Here is a 15,000-nt window from a genome sequence, read left to right as displayed (position 1 = left end):
CCGCAATCGTCTGCCTTTTCTGTTCTAAAATCAATGTACAGTAGCCTCTCGTTTCTTGTTAACGTGAACTAGCCATTACTGGTTACTAACTAACCGGTAGCCTACTAGCCCTCGGGTGAACCCAGAGAGCCTGACACATTGTTATGTACACGCTTGCGCCAGCACACGGGCACAAATTGTTCAGTCGCTGATTGGTTAGAAAATCGCAACAATGGCCTTGACACTATGGTGCGTTCTAAAACTTGTTGCTTGCAATTGGACAAGTCGAATCTCTTGAGACTCAATCAGCCGGTGAAGTGGCAAAAACTGAAGATGGGTTTTTCCTATAACCCCAATAGTACCCCTTGATACTGCAGGCACCAGTGAGTAAATACCCACAAACAAACAAAAAAAAACTTGAAAAAAAATAAAAATATAAATAAATAAATAAAAAGAGAACACACTGGACTAGATAATGGCCACCCACGGTAGCACAAGCTGGGATCTATTGGAGCTCCTAGAGGAGGCACCCCCTGGTGTAGGAGGCCCAATACTTGTACCTCAGGCCACCTCCTACAGTTTGTTGGATATGGACCTCACCGGATTTGGACTGGAGAGGGACCGCACGGAATATATCCCTGTAGCCCCGCTGATCCCAGGGCTAACTGGGGTAGGCCAACAGGCCCCTGATCCTGACTCCATGGGAGGACCTCAGCCTGCTACTGCATCCCCTGTTGTAGTCCGGCCCGCCCCCGATCCTGACTCCAGTGGAAGAACACCACCACAAGACCCACTAGTGGTGTTAATCAATGAGAGGTTTAATGCCCTGTCAGTCAAGCAGTCTCAACTGCAGGAACGTCTAGACCGCTCACTGGATTCTGTCACTCAGCAGATCGTGCGGGCTCAGGAGGAGGGACAGTTGAAATTAATGGAAGCCCTCGAACAGTAGATGGAGTTCAGTAGGAGTCAATTTACTTCCACTCTGAATTGGAGACTGCAGCAACATCAGCAGCAGATGGTAGGGGATCTGGGTGCTGCCATTTTCCCGTTGTCCAAGACCTTGCGGACCCTGGAGGAAGAGATAAGCAGGTGTACGGAACAGCTGACCTCACTATTGGTTGACATAACATCTATACGACCACACTCTGCGTGGGACGATCTGTCTGGTTTACCTAGATGACATTATCATTCACTCTGCTTCTCTGGATCAGCATCTCCAGGACGTCCAGAGGGTGTTGGATGCCCTCAGGGACGCGGGCCTGACAGTCAACATGACCAAAAGCCACTTCTGCCGGTCCTCGCTCCATTTCCTCGGCCACGTGGTCTCAGCTGCAGGGGTAGAGGTGGACGAAGACAAGACCTGGGCCATCCAGGAGTTCCCTGTGCCTGCCACCCTGAAAGAGGTCCAGAGGTTCCTTTGCATGGCCCAGTGGTACCATCCCTTTGTGCCCCAGTTCTCCCTACTGGCCGAACCTTTGAATGCCCTGAAAAGGAAGGGAGCCAGGTTTAATTGGACACCGGAGTGCCAGGCCGCATTTGAGGCACTGAAGACCAGCCTCATGCAACCACCGGTGCTGGGTCACCCCGACTTCCATCTACCCTTTGTGGTATACACCGATGCCAGCGACATAGGCCTAGGGGCTGTGCTGGTGCAGCAGAAGGGCCTGGGGTCGAGGTGTTAGCCTTCGCTAGCCGCAGCCTCAACAGCGCAGAGCGAAACTACTCTACTACAGAGCAAGAGTGTTTGGCTGTGGTGTGGGCCCTGGAGAAATGGAGACCTTACCTGGAGGGGAGATTCTTCACGGTGGTGGCGGACCACTCCTCTTTGGTTTGGGTTTTCAAGACCCAGAACCCCAGCACCCGGCTCATTCGCTGGGCTCTGAGGCTGCAGGAATTCACTTTTTCTGTGGAGTACCGAAAAGGGAAATATAACATCGTCCCTGATGCACTGTCCCGCGCCCTGGCGGATAGCCTCTGCCCACCGACTCCCATGTGTGCTGCCATCCTACCGTCCTCCCAACGGGACATGGAACTTAACCTCCAGCTCTCGGACGAGGCCATCTGGCAGGCTCAGCAGGAGGACCCGGACATCCGCCGCCTGTATGAGCAAATTGTGGATACAGGAGAGGTCAACAGCAACAAGACCACCAAGTTTACCATCCTGGAAGACAAAGTCTACAGGGTGGTGACCTTACCATATCGGACCCGGACCCTGTACCAGGTTTTTGTTCCATCTACCCTCCGACCCCAGCTGCTAGAACTCTTCCACGATGACCCCCTGGCTGGACACCTGGGTCGATATAAAACCTGCAAACGGCTGCAGTCGTTGGCTTATTGGCCCAAGATGAGTGCTGACGTCAGGACCTATGTCCAGCAGTGCCTTGTGTGCCAGCGGCAGAAACCAGAGACCCGGAGACCAGCAGGAAAACTGCATCAGACAGTGGTTCATCGGCCCTGGGAGATGCTGGGAGTAGACCTGATGGGCCCTTTCCCCAAAAGCACCAAGGGAAATGTTCATCTGCTGGTGTTTGTGGACTACTACACCCGCTGGGTGGAGCTGTTCGCTTTGCGGGTCGCCACCGCAGAGAGCGTATCCAAGCTGCTCACTGGGGAAATTCTCACTCGCTGGGGGGTCCCCGACTTTGTTCTGTCCGACCAAGGCTCCCAGTTTGTGTCGTCGGTGTTCGAAGCCACCTGTCGGCTGTGGAACGTCGGCAGGAAGAGAACCAACGCATACCATCCACAGACTAACTTGACAGAGAGGGTAAATCGCAATCTGAAGAACATGATCAGTTCATATGTGGGGGACAACCAGAAGAAGTGGGATCAGTTCCTACCTGAGTTTCGGTTCGCCCTGAATTCAGCGGTGCATGAGTCCACGGGGGTGACACCGGCCAAACTCAATTTGGGTCGACCGCTCCGAGGACCCCTGGAAGTGGTTGTGTCACCGAGGGAGTGTACTCCCGACGCTCCGGCCTATGACAAGGTCTCCCAGCTTTGCGACCTGAAAGAATATGTCGCTGTTAAGCTGGAGACTGCCAGGAAAAGGCAGAAACATTATTACGATCTGAGGAGGAGAGAAGTCACCTACAAGGACCGAGACCGAGTGTGGCTACGCTCCCACCCCTACTCCCGGGCGGATAGGTCCTTCTCGGCCAAGTTGGCGCCCCGATGGAACGGGCCCTATCGCATTGTCCGGCGGACCGGTCCGCTGACCTACGAGGTGGCATTGGAGACGACGGGTGGGGACGCCAAGGCAGTCCATGTGAACCGGCTGAAACCGTGCTACCCCTCCGCCTCCATACATGATGAGCAGCAACGCCGCCGGGTCATGGATATATTCCAGGAGGACAGCGAGGACGAGGACTTCCTGGGATTTCAGTAGAGACCTGGATCGGACAGGTTTATATGTGTGTTTGGACGTGGACATGATATAAATAAAAAAATAAAAAAAGAATGAAGAAGAAAGAAATGAAATAAGAAAAAGAAAAAAGAATACGGAGGAGGAACGAATAAGGACAACGGTGAGGGAAAGGGCCTTACCGGTTCATGTTGGAGGACCATCGATGTTGCCACCCTCCTGGGCAGTTGGCTGTTTTTTTCAGGGGGGGGGGTGTGTAACGTGTTCTGCCCGTTCCCGTTCATGGAGCACGTTCCCATTTGGGCTCATGAATATGTATACCTGTTAGTCCGGTGTCCGCCTCCTACCAATGGGAAGTAGGTATAGCTAGCCGGGAAATTGAAAGATGGAGTCAATCGTATGGTAGCGCAAAGGGTGTGCACAGAGCCTTACCTTCGTCTGACGAGCGAGAGTCCTAACCCGGAACCCCAGTCGATTGCGCGGTGGATTGTAGCCTCGTGAACGGGAGGAAGCCTACGGAAGGTTTATGTTCCACATACCTCAGTGGAATACTATTTTGGAGGATCATTGTTTATTCCTTCGGTGGATTTCGAGGGGGGACACACGGGCCGTTGCCGGCTCCTCCGGTCTTCCGCATTCGAGGGAAAAAGGGGGGGTGACGTCATCCGCAGCCTAAACTTAAGTTAGTTTGATCCGTTTATTTTCTTTGTGCGGTGGCTCTGATTGTATGATTTACCGTTTTGGGCCGGGATTGATCTCTGCCGCAACTGTGGAATACTCAGGGTGTTTGTGCGTGGGTGAACGGATGGACCCACGAATTGCGCTGTGATTGTATTTTTGAACTGTGACTATTCTACTGTTGTTTACCACGCCAGAGTGGACTGGATAAAGGACTTCCGTGTGGTGCGATATTCAAGGACTTGGGGGTGGTGCCACCTGCTGGTGGAATCTTGGGACATTGTTTGCACTGTTGGAATCTTGGGACATTGTTTGCACTGTTGGACTTCTGGGACATTGCCCCTGCTGGTGGGAGTTGGATTGTGTTTCAGTTGTTGCCGGGTGTGGGTCAGAATATATGTATGAAACGTGTGCCATTGTGTTTATGTGTTATTCTTTATAAGCTTGCTGAGGGTTCATGTGAAGTACATACATGCATCCTGTGTAATAGCCTGGGACTCAGACAAACTATAAATATTGCCAGGGTTCCCCTGCCCTGGCTGGCGCCCAACCAATCACGTTTGAGGAACAGACCGTTACATAAAAATTGTACCACGTTCAGAGTGCGGGTTCAGTTGTCAGACTCACAGCCTTTCTCCATGTCAACATTGTGTCCATTCCTCAATAAATCCATCCATTAATCCATTGATCCAGAGATGAGTCGACTGTTGCTCTTTACTCACGTTTCTTCACAAAAATAAATATAACAAATAGAAAATCTTAAATGTTTGGCATGAGGCCGTGCCTGCTACTAAGGCTGAGGTCAATGACGGTATCTGCTGTATCCGCCTTCTCCATGCTGCGCGTTGCATGCACCCCTATATTAGTGGTGGGAGGGGTTAACCGGTAATCCGGTTAATCGTATTGGAGAGCCTTCAAATGCCTTACCGGTTACTAAAAATCACTAACCTGTATTCTTTTTTTTTCTTTTTTTGCAATTTAAATCATGTATAATAAAACAAAAAGCCTCTATAATTATTAAATTAAATTGATCTGTCGAGTCCGTTTCTATGGACGTAATGCAAGTGACGATGTGATCGCGTTCAGCCGTTCTTCTTCCTTCGTTATAATAATGCTGTTTTATTCCGTCTTGTCTTTTGTTTCGTAGGAAGGCTCGCTAGGGAAAAGGGACGAGTGAAGAAGTCTACAGCTTCATCTTACACTTAACCGAATATATTCATCTGATCCTGATTCCTGACAAATGTTTATTGTTTTGTCATATCAAGAGTAGTTCGTTGTTGGTTTTGACAGAGCTCTTATGCGTAAGGATAGGCGAGACGGGATCAAGTGCAGATGGTTTGACCGAGTTGGCCTACAGGCCTATAGTGTTTTATTTTAGAGATTGAATCAGACTTGTGTCCGTGATTTTTTCGAGCCGACAACTTCTGATATATGGGCTATAATTTTCTGAATGCACAATGCAGGCTCCGTGTCTCCGTGTCCATTTTTGTTTGTTGCACTTGTTTATTGAAGCGTGTTTCTCTCTTCATCGTGGTGTTTTTGTCACATTATTATCATTGATAGTAGGAATTTCTATAAGTGCACCTCTCATGCTTTTTGCAAAGTTGCCTGTATCAAAACCCAGGTAACGTTAGGCCTATTTTAGTCTAATTTATTAATGCAAATTGCAAAACGGGTAACCGGTTAACCGGATGAAATATGGCTGTTATGCCGTAAAGGAAAATATGCAATTTCTCCCACCCCTACCCTATATGCGGGAGCGCTCACCACCTACAGGGGGGCACACTGACACACACAAATTAGCCTCAAATCTGGACATAAACCTAAACATGGCTTCTACACACCGGCCCCTAATTGTTCTCTACGGAATCAGTTACATAAATAGCTACATGAAAAGGAGCCATGGAATTAAACAGAAGGTTAACATGTTTAGGCAAATAAAGTATATACATTACATCCCTTATAGACCAGACCTCCTCCATCAGGCTTGGTCTCCAGTACCCTGCCTAATGGCCATGAGCCCCGTGGGGCAGTTGGGTCAACCACCAGGACCACGTCTCCTGTCTTCAAGTTGTCCTTCACTTGAGTCCATTTCTGCCTTTCCTGGAGCAGTACAAGGTATTCCTTTGTCCATCTGTGCCAGAAGAGGTCAGCCATGTACTGGACCTGTTTCCAGCGGCGCCTGGCATAAAGGTCCGATTTCTGAAAGGTGCCAGGGGGAAGGATGGGTTGGGTTTTTAGCAGGAGGATGTGGTTTGGGGTCAGTGGCTCTAGATCGTGTGGATCTGAGGAGACCGTGGACAGGGGTTGGTTGTTGAGTATTGCCTCTGCTTCACAGAAGATTGTGTGCAGGCCCTCATCGTCGATGGTTTGCTGATGGAGAGTGGAGTTTAGGACTTGCCAGACAGATGTAATGAGTCTCTCCCAGACTCCACCGTGGTGTGAGGCCGCTGGCGGATTGAAAGACCACTGGATTCCATCAGAAAGAAGTGCGCCTTGAATTCTCCCCTCGTCCAGCGACCTCAGGGCTTTCTTGAGCTCGGCCTGAGCACCCACCAGGTTGGTACCATTGTCTGATCTGAGGTTCTTAACCTGCCCTCTCCTGCAGATAAACCTCCTCAAGGCATGAATGCATGAGTGAGTATCTAACGAGTAGGCTACTTCTAAGTGCACAGCTCTACTGCTCATACAGGTAAACAGGGCTCCATACCTTTTGACCATACTCCTTCCTCTTTTCACTGTAATTGGGCCAAAATAGTCCAATCCAACATTGGTGAAGGGAGGGAGGTCAGGGAGGATTTTTTCTTGTGGCAAATCTGCCATTTTCTGTTCCTCTGTTTTGCCTCTCACACGTTGACACACTTTGAGATTACGCTTCTGGCTGCTGAGTTTCCTTTCACAACCCAGAATCTCCTCCGGAACTCAGAAAGCATGTGGTTCCTACCACTGTGTCCAGAATGTTCGTGGATGTGTCTGAGCAGGAGAGCTGAAATGTGAGCATCTTTGGGAAGGATACAGGGGTGTTTGGTCTCATAAGGCATTGCAGATCTACTGCTCTTCCATACAGTAGATGGGGCTGTTTCCAATGTGGTCATTTTAACAGAGAATGATTGTCTCTGAACATAAATGATGATGGACCTTTCTGCCTGTGAAATGTCTTTCACTGTGAGGCGCTGCCCACCAAGTGTGGTCCTGAAGGTTTTGAGTTCAGAGCTCACCTTTTGGCTGTGTGAGCGGGTAGCAGCGTGACCTGGGGAAAGTTCCTTTCTCCTTTTGGCAAGCAACATCAGAGTGTTCTTTAGCTTAAGGTACCATGCCACTGCTCTAAGGAGCCTCGTCCAGACCGAGAAGTAGGAAAGAAGCTGGTCGGTGGGGGTTTCAGTGTTCTTCACTACTTGTGGTGAACACGGTGGTGTTTCTCCTGACCTCTGGATCATCCTGTGACACTGACTTAGAGCCCAATACTTTACATTACATTACATTACAGTCATTTAGCAGACGCTTTTATCCAAAGCGACTAACAATAATTGCATTTAACGTAGGAAAAGCCAATGTACTACTACTTGCCAGAACTCACAAGTGCATCTTCTTTCTAAAACAAGTGACTAAGAGCATAATCTAGTGCTGAAGGCAAAGTGCAAGAAAAGCAATCTAAAGTACAGTGCAATACAATACAATAAGTGCTTAGGAGGGAGGATTGTTGTAGTACTTCTTGAAGAGATGAGTTTTGAGCCTGCAACGAAAGATGGGCAGCTACTTTGCTGTCCTGACATCAGTGGGCAGTTCATTCTACCACTGCGGGGCCAGGATAGAGAAGAGCTGTGACCGTGTCGATCGACCGCAGGAGCCTCGGAGTGACGGAGCAACCAGTCGCCCCGAGGTAGCGTAGCGGTCGGGAGGGGGTGTAGGGTTTGACCATGGCCTGGAGGTAGGAGGGGGCTGTTCCTTTCATTGCCCTGTAGGCTAGCGCCTAGCGAGTTTTAAACTGGATGCGAGCCGCTACAGGGAGCCAGTGTAGTGAACGGAGGAGGGAAGTTGTGTGGGAGAACTTGGGGTGGTTGAACACCAGGCGAGCAGCGGCTTTCTGGACAAGTTCCAGAGATTTAATGGCTGACGCTGGGGCCCCAGCGAGGAGAGAGTTGCAGTAGTCCAGGCGGGAGATGACCAGGGCCTGGATGAGTACCTGCGCCGTTTCATCAGTGAGGAAAGGGCGAATCCTCCTGATGTTGTAGAGCATGAATCTGTAGGAGACTTCCTCCACGGGCCAACTTTCCTCTGCCTTCCTCAAGAAGTCAGGGGCATGTATCCATCTACTTTGTTGCATGAACTTTCTAGCACTTAGCCCTCTTGAGGCATCGTCGGCAGGGTTGTCCTTGCTGCCCACATATCTCCACTGAGACAGGTCTGTGTTGTCACGGATGAGTGAGACTCTGTTGGCTACATAGGTTTTAAACCTTGTTTGGTCATTCCGGATGTATTTCAAAACTGGCTGTCTGTCCAGAAGACTGAGGGCTGCAGGTCAAGGTACAACCCCTTTCTGTGCATTCTGTCCACCTTCACAGAGAGAGCTGCTGCTGCCAGCTCCAGTCGTGGGATTGTGATGTGCTTTATTGGGAGGACTCTGGACTTTCCTATGAGAAAGGTAACATACACAACTCCCTCAGAGGTGACCTGCCTGATGTAGCTCACTGTGCCATAGCCACCTTCGCTGGCATCTGCAAAGTGATGCAGTTGTGTACATTTTGTGGTTCCATAGCCCTCAGGCTTCAGCAACGTGCAACACTGAAATGCTTGAGGCTTGCAAGACTGTTTTTCCAGTCCATCCACTGGTCCAAGAGACCTTGGGGTAAGGGCTCATCCCACCCGAAACAGAGCTCCTGTAGCAGCTGCTTGGCTGGGAGGATTAGAGGGGCCAGAAAGCCAAGTGGGTCAAAGATCGAGCTCACAACAGCAAGGATGCCTCTGCAGGTGTGTGGCTTCTGCATGAGCTTGATGTTGAACTGGAAGGTGTCAGAGTCAACACACCACTGTAGCCCTTTCAATGGGGAGGCTATCCTTGTCATCCTCCCTTGGGCACTGACTGATATCTCCTTGTCGCCACCACCATCCATCTTCATCCGCTTATCCGGGGTCGGGTCGCGGAGGCAGCAGCTCCAGCAGGGGGCCCCAGACATCCCTTTCCCTAGCAGCATCAACCAGCTCTGCCTGGGGAATCTTTAGCCGCTCACAGGCCAGTGCGGAGATGTAGTCCCGCCACCTAGTCCTGGGTCTACCCTGCGGCCTCACCTCCCTAGGGAGGCGCCCAGGAGGCATCCTCACTAGATGCCCGAACCACCTCAACTGGCTCCTTTCGACGAGAAGGAGCAGCGGCTCTACTCCGAGTCTCTCCTGGATGACTGAACTTCTCACCCGATCTCTCAGGGAGACCCCAGCCACCCTCCGGAGAAAACTCATTTCGGCCACTTGTATCCGTGATCTCGTTCTTTCGGTCATGACCCATCCTTCATGACCATAGGTGAGGGTGGGGACGAAGATAGACTGGTAGATCGAGAGCTTTGCCTTTTGGCTCAGCTCTCTTTTCGTCACAACAGTGCGGTAAAGCGACTGCAGAACCACACCAGCTGCTCCGATTCTCCGGCCAAACTCCCTCTCCATGGTTCCCTCACTCGTGAACAAGATCCCCAGATACTTGAACTCCTTCACTTGGGGTAAGGACTCATTTCCTACTCGGAGCGGACAGGCCACCGGTTTCCTGCTGAGAACCATGGCCTCAGATTTAGAAGTGCTTATTCTCATCCCAGCCGCTTCACACTCAGTTGCGAACCTATCCAGAGAGTGCTGGAGGTCACAGGCAGATGATGCCATCAGGACCACATCATCTGCAAAAAGCAGCGACGTGATCCCCAGCTCACAAAACTGCAAACCCACCTCCCCACGGCTACGCCTCGATATCCTGTCCATGAAAATCACAAACAGGATTGGTGACAAAGCGCAGCCCTGGCGGAAGCCAACCCCCACCGGAAAGGAAGACGACTTACTGCAGAGGACCCGGACACAGCTCTCGCTCTGGGTGTACAGGGATTGGATGGCCCTAAGTAGGGACCCCCTCACCCCATACTCCCGCATAACCCTCCACAAGACCTCTCGAGGGACCCGGTCGTAAGCCTTGGCCACCACAAGAAGCGCAAATAGTCTACCTGTGACCTGTCTACCCTGACCTGTTAGAACATTGACATGATGTCAGCCATGACCCCAATGGGTTCTTTCCTAAACCTCAAAAGGACACCTATTAGAGAGTTTGTCAGGTCAGGACCGTGCAGTACAGGTAGCTCCGTGTTGAGGGACACACCTTTGTAGAAGGCACAGTCAAAGACCACCCTGAGCTTCTTCTTTTTGTGGTACATACCAAACCTTTGGCTGGCTCAGTTCCTTCTCTGGGACCTCCTCAGCATAGTTCTCCAGGATGTCATTGAGGAAGGCAACATACTCCTGCTCGTTCTTTTCCATTTTCCTTTTTAGGCTTTGGAGGCGCTGTTCTGCCATTGGGCGGTTGTTGGACATGTTGACTGTAGTTTTCCTGAAGGGTAATTTCAGACTGTAGTGTCCTTCCTGTAGGACTGCCTCATTGGCTATCCCTATAAACCGCTTGTCTTTTCCTCTTACGCTAGCTCACTGAAATCCTGGTTGTACTGCAAAATCAGAAGCTCTAACAGATTAGCAACCAAAATTCTGTTCACTGTTGCACTCATTGTGCTGCCATCCCCCCCTCTAAGTGGCCCATTTACAACCCATACCAATAGTGTTCGGACTGCGTAGGGGCCCTCACCTCGGCTATTGATCACCTCCCATGGCTCTAACAATTTTGGAGCAATCGTGCCTATCAACAACTCCACCTTAGAATTGATGCTAGGAAGTTTGACCTTACCTAGGTACGGCCATTGTGCCACGTCTTCCTGTTTGGGGATGCTGCTTGTGGTAACTGGCATTTCTTTCTGAGTGAAGACATCAGGAAGTGGTAGGAAGTTCTCGCTGTCCAGTGCTGAAACTTCCAGTCCAGTTATGACATGAGTTGGAACAGATTTTTCCTGGTTCATTGTGCGAAGTAGGATGTGTGATTTTCCTCCTTTTAGATTGAGCTGGGACATGAGATCTTCAGAGCAGAATGTGGTGGAGGATCCAGGATCCAGGAGAGCATACACCGACAAGACCTGGCTGCCCTTTCCTGCCTTAACATTGACTGGAACAATGGACAGCACACCGTCTTGGTCTCCTTGGTCTATATGGCCACATAGCCCTGCTGCTGTACGGACTAACAACACTAGAGGGTCCCTTTGCCTCCTTAGATACTTTATCTCCTTATATACTAAATCTTTCCTGTCAATATGTAGGAGACTTGGGTGAGCTTGCTTACATAGACTACAGGTGAGAGACCTTGTGCAATCTGAACTCATGCGGCCTACTGTGAGACAACCAAAACACATACCCTTGCTCTTTATGCAGCTGAGCTTGTCTCAGTGTGTTTTCTTGGTGAATTGTTAACACAACTAAAGCATGCCTACCACTACAAAAACCTGGACTCTTTAGGGGCAGTGGCAACACATGTGGCAAAACTGCTGACTTTGTGACCTGTGACTTTACAGGGGGTCTAGCCTTTCCTTTGCTGACTGAATGGTCCTGAAGGTATCCAAAGACTGGGTGGGCTGCCATGTGAGCTTACTTTTCTATAAAGCTGACCAGATCTAAAACCCTCACCCTGCGGTTGTGCTCTTCCTGCTGCACATAGGCTCTGATGCGATTTCTTCCTGAGTTTAAATTAACTTAAGCACGATGCTTCTCATGTTGGACACTATGTCCAGTTCCTCCATGTACTCCATCTCCTCCATTGCATTGCAGCAGCTCCGGAGGAACATGGCATAGTCTTGCAGCGACTTTGAATCCTCTGCTCTAATATGGGGCCAGAACAGTGACTTTTTTGCTTTCTGGTAGCCCCTATCTGGTGACATGTATTCACAGCTTTTGACTAGCTTTTGAGCTTGGCCCTTGGTATACTGGATGAGAAATTGCAACCTGTCTCTGTCATTGTCCGTTTTACTCTCAATCATGTGCTCAAAGGAGTGGATGAATGACTTGTACTCCAGGATTTGTCCATCAAAGAGTGGAATGCTTCCTTGTGGTAGAGTAGACAGAATTTTGTTCAGGTGATTGTCCTGTGTTGAGCTCGGTGTGGATGGAACTTGCCATTGTGACTGTGCTCCAGGTGACTGGGAGCTGATTGGGGGAGCACTCTGATGTGAGGTATGCTGAGGTTGAAACTGGGAAGCGACAGGGAGAGCATGGTGAACAGAGGTTTGTTGAGGTTGCAGCTGGCGAATGGCAGGCGAACTGAGCTGAGGTCCGCCAAGGTTGAGGTTGGAAGGTAGTAGGCGGAGTACTGTGAGCTGTGGCCTGATGAGGCTGGGGTTGGGGTTGAGGCTGGAGGATAGCGGGCGGAGCACTGCGAGCTGTGGCCTGCTGAGGTTGAGGCTGAGCTCCACTGCTGGCTGTAGGCTGGGCAGCCAACTGCCTTTGAGGCATAGCTGTACCTAGACCAGTAGTGGGAAACTGTACCTGAACACCTGCCTTGGGTCTAATGACTAGGCCTCATACTGCTGGATCAAAGAGTGAACTTTCCACCCTATCCTGCTCTGAGTCTGCACCAGCCTGTACAAGACTTTACACCAAACCTTCCTGCTCCTTCAGGTAGTTGATTTTTGCATTCGCTGCTTCTATCTCTGTGCTTAATTCTAAAGCTTCTCTTCTTTTTCTAAATAGCTGTTCCTGCTCTTCTAAAGCATGTTTTTCTTGGCAATCAAAGCTGCCTTCTCTGCCTCTGCACTAATGCTCAAAGATGAAGAGGTTGATTTGACTGACAACCGTCTGGTACTGACTGATTTAATTGATGACCGTCTGTTATGGACTGATTCTGAATCAGTGTCAATGTGACCAGTTTGTTGGAATAAACTTGCATCCTTTAAATCCTCTTGCTGAGGGACAGTGACAGGGGTGTCAGGGGTTTTCTGAAGTGGTGGACCAGAGGCGGAAGCCTCTGGGTTTTCAACAAGTGATATCCATCGTGACACATTGGAGAGGAAAGCGTCCACTTGCGTGAGTTTGGGCCGATACCATTTTTCATTGTCATCCCTTCGTGCGTCTTCATCTATATCAGGGGTGTCAAACTCTGGCCCGCGGGCCAAATTTGGCCCGCAGTGTAATTATATTTGGCCCGCGAGGCAATACCAAATGACTACTAGAGCTGGCCCGCCAGTATTATACAGCGCATTCACCGCTAATACTACAAATCTTACAATGCTCTGCTGTTGTTTTGGCGCGTCAATCAAGACAGGACCCAGAAACGCCCTCTCTTCTGTGACAGTAGTCATAGCAATCTCATACTACAACTGTAGCCGTGTTACCCCTTCTTAAAAATGGCGAACATGTTATGAGCACAGTAACACAAGTTATTAACTTTATAAGAGCCAAAGGTCTGAATCACCGCCAGTCTTTTCTGGAGGAGTGTGGTTCGGAATACGCAGACGTGCCGTAGGCTATCACACAGAGGTGAGATGGTTAAGCCGAGGAAAAGTACTGAACAGATTTTTCGAGCTGCGTGAGGAAATATGTCAGTTTCTGGAAAGCAAAGGGAAGGACACAGCAGAGCTCCGGGAGCAAAGGTTTTTGTGTAAGCTGGCCTTTCTGTGTGACATCTCGAGCCATCTCGATGCGCTGAACCTGCAGCTTCAGGGGCGGGGACGCATCATCACAGACATGTAGCCTACGCTGCAGTGAGGGCTTTTAAAACTAAACTGTGCCTGTGGGAGAACCAGATGCTGCAAGGAAACCCTGGCCATTTCCCCTGCTGCCAAACCATAAAAACGCAGTTCATCCCTGACACAATGCCCCAGCTCCGCACCCAAGCTGCTCAGATGCTCTCCATGTTCGGCAGCACTTATCTATGTGAGCAACTTTTCTCGTCGATGAAGATGACCAAAACATCTCACAGGAGACGTCTGACTTGATGAACACCTTCACTCGATACTGAGGATTTCCTCAGCTCAGAGCCTGAGTCCAGACATTGATGAACTAGCATCCAAGAAGAGATGCCAGGTATCTGGCTTGGGCACATCAGATTAGATCAGTGTGTAGCAAACTGAGCAATAATTAACGTTTTCTTTATGCACTTTTTCTTGCTACTCTAAGGCAGGGGCTTGAATGGTTGATTCATTAATTATTGTTATTTTATTTTTGAATTTAATAGCCTGTGAAAAAAGTTTATTTTGATATTTAAATCAGAAGGCTGCAAATAGAAAAGAGGCATACGATTTTTATTTAAATTTTATTTTATAAATGAATGCCATTGATGTGTTTTTTATTTGAAATTCGATTTTGCATGTCTGCACTATTAAGTTATATATTGTATGGTAATAAGCGTTGCTTGTTCCATATTCAATGTTAAAGCAAAACTTGTTTGGGTCCATATTAAAATTTTCATTTGTTCAATGTTGGCCCGCGACTTTGTTCAAGTTTTAAATTTTGGCCCACTGTGTATTTGAGTTTGACACCCCTGATCTATATGTTCAACATATGAGTCATGCAAAACTTTAAATTCCTCGTAAAAAGCAATAAACTTTGTCATGTTTCCTTTCACTTCCTCTAGAAAGTCTTTATCGGCCATCAAGTTATTCACAGTGTTCATTCTCCGTGTTAAGTGGGACATCTTCCCTGACCGGGCGGAGTGCAAACGCACAGCCTCCTCTGCCATGCCTTTCAGAGTAAAGCCTCTCCGTCTGAACTCTCCCAATCCTTTTCCGATGTCATGCTCGTTATATCTTCTCACAAAAATAAACTTAACAAAACACTTATACAAATTTTCTACTTTTGATCAAGCAAAGGTTTCCAAAACAATAGTTATCTTTTTTGTTATTTCACATTCCGTTTTGGTCCAA

General features: G+C 49.2%; 1 protein-coding gene across 1 annotated transcript in view; it reads left to right on the top strand.

Moving 5' to 3' along the window:
* Window positions 1–15,000, top strand: part of LOC311313002 (chloride channel protein 2-like) — a gene marked incomplete at its 5' end in the record, with an annotated part of 240,753 nt that overhangs the window by 124,769 nt on the left and 100,984 nt on the right. The gene's annotated exons all lie outside the window — the stretch shown is intronic.

Source organism: Borostomias antarcticus (genome assembly GCF_949987555.1).
Source record: "Borostomias antarcticus genome assembly, chromosome: 1".
NCBI classification, from domain to species: domain Eukaryota; kingdom Metazoa; phylum Chordata; class Actinopteri; order Stomiiformes; family Stomiidae; genus Borostomias; species Borostomias antarcticus.
This window is presented reverse-complemented; position numbering and strand designations above follow the sequence as displayed.